This window comes from Crocuta crocuta, unplaced genomic scaffold (assembly GCF_008692635.1).
Source record: "Crocuta crocuta isolate KB4526 unplaced genomic scaffold, BGI_CrCroc_1.0 scaffold273, whole genome shotgun sequence".
NCBI classification, from domain to species: Eukaryota; Metazoa; Chordata; class Mammalia; order Carnivora; family Hyaenidae; genus Crocuta; species Crocuta crocuta.
Genome location: NW_027529425.1, coordinates 4,102,711 through 4,105,231, shown reverse-complemented (window position 1 = coordinate 4,105,231; position 2,521 = coordinate 4,102,711).

Below are 2,521 nucleotides of genomic sequence, written 5' to 3'. Positions count from 1 at the left end.
CCTGCGTTTTCATTTTAAATGGGATACAGTATTTTTTTAATAAGGAGCCATACTTTTTTTTTAAAGTTCGAGATCTGAATGTGATTTCTAATTGTATCAAACGTTAATGTTTTAAAACTATAACAAAGTTTAAGATTTCTACTTTTTGTTTTCCCATTTATTTTAACTGTTCTTTTATCTATTAAATTGTCATATGTGGATGGGGAAGTTCTGTTTTTTCCTCTTAGCGTTTGTTTCTATAACCAGAAATAAAATGATATATTACAGAAATGACCCCGGGGCTCTGTGTGGTCCTTGTGAGTGGTGCTGAGGGACAGAGGGGTGGGCCCCCAGCGGCTATCCGCTCCCTGGCGTGGGGGCGCCTGGCGGGGGTGGGGGCCTGTTCCTGGGGAAGGTGAGTTTTCTCCTGCTGTGCTTGGTCACTGTTTCCTGGGAAGAGGCACACTGACAGGTGCCTGTGACTTCCTGGCCTCCCCTGGGCCCCAGGGGGTCCCCTGAATATGAGTGTTTGCAGCTCCGGGGACGGAGGACAGCTCACATCTGCGCTCGGCCAGCTCCCTGGCATCGGCAGTCCAGCTGGGGATGTCCCCCAGCACCCACAGCTGCCTCGTGGGTCGGCCCTCGCACCCTTGGGGGGCAGAGGCTGATCAGACGTGGGTCCCTCCTGCTGGCCCCCTGCTTCATGAGGCTCTCCGCCCCCTCTGTGCATGTCGTCTCTTAGGCCTTGCTTCTTCTGGGTACCGAGGGCAAAGTGGAGGGCAGCCCAGCAAGGGTGGTCGGCCCGGACCCTGGAGTCAGATGGGTTCAAAGTTCAGCTGGGGGGCTTTCACCTGCAGGAAGCCCCGTTTCTTCATCCGCAGAACGGTGGCCCCTGCCTCACAGTGTTCTGTGCATTAGGGGCCAGAGTGCCCGTCAGCGGCGGTGAAACTCACCCCCTCTTTGCAGAGCCCAGCCGGGTTTACAATTTCAGCCGCCATATTAGAAGGGTGCTTGTGCCGCAGAAGGTCCCTGACCTGAGATTTCCTAGAAACATGCATCGGTCACAAACACATCTTCAGTCAAGTTTCTCCAGCACTTGTGCGCATGACCTCCTCACCTCACCAAGCAAAACACCTGGCCGATTTTGCAGTTGCCTGCAGTCGTAACTGAAGTTACGTGTTTTCTTTCATGTTACCCTGCTGCCCCTGGAAGATTAATGGAGTCTCTACATTTCAGGATTTTAGCCAAATAATGAGCAAGAGTGAGAATAAGTTCTGTGAGCTGTGCTGGCTAGTTAGCATCTCTCTGAAATGTGCAGCTTTTTAAGTTTCGGTTGCTTTTTCTGTTGTTCATTCATTCATCCATTCAATCATTTATAGAAAACAGGAGAGGGGCAGAGGGACAGGGAGAGAGAGAATCCCAAGCAGGCACACACTGTCCATGCGGAGCCCCACGTGGGGCTTGAACTCACAAACTGTGAGATCATGACCTGAGCTGAAACCAACAGTTGGACGCTAAAGCAACTGAACCACCCAGGTGCCCCAAGCTTTAGGTTTGTTGAAGACAACTGTTTCTCACTATTAAGACCTAGATACCAGCTTACACAAATGGGAGTTTTGTAAGAAGCAAGCACATACTGCCGTTGGGAAGATGCTCAGGGTATGCGTGCGGAGAGTGGGTGGGAATGGCCCCAGCACCCAGCCAAGCTCCCAGTGCAGGTGGAGCCACTTCTTGAAGCTGGGTGTGTCCTGAAACGCGGTGGCCACACACCCCACAGCAGACAGACAGCTTTCCAGCTGTTTTCATAACTGCCCAAATCTGGAAGCCAACCAAGTATTCACCAACGGTGGAGTGGCGAGCGGTGATCCATCCCACGGTCACCCACTAGACGGAACACAGCTCTGATACCGTGACACGGACAGTTCTCACGGGTGTTGAGTTGAGGGAAAGAGCCACAGGGAAAGCGCCACAGGGAAAGCTAAATATTGTCAGGTCCCATCTGTATGAAACATGAACAGGCAGAACTAATGCACGGTGATGAAGATGAGGCGACCCGAGCCAGTAGGGAGGCGGGAACAGCAACCCTGGTCTGGTGTGGGGGCGGGGGACTCCGCTCACAAGAACCACCTGCTACATCCTCAGGAATTTCGTGAGCCAGCTGCTAAAGCCATTATTAAAATTTTATTCTGTAAGTCATATTTTTTAATGTTTTTATTTATTCCTGAGAGAGAGAGAGAGAGAGAGAGACAGCGTGAGCAGGGGAGGATCAGAGAGAGAGGGAGACACAGAATCATGCTCCAGGCTCTGAGCTGTCAGCACAGAGCCCGACGCGGGGCTTGAACCCACGGACTGTGAGATCATGACCTGCGCTGAAGTCGGATGCTTTACCGACTGAGCCATCCAGGCACCCCTTCTGTAAGTCATATTAACAACAAAGGTACTAAGTACTCGACCCATCACTCACTGCTGACTGTGCCTGTGCCCTGGGGCCACCCCCACCCATTGTATCTGTACGGGGGGCGGACTGTCCGATAGTAACTGT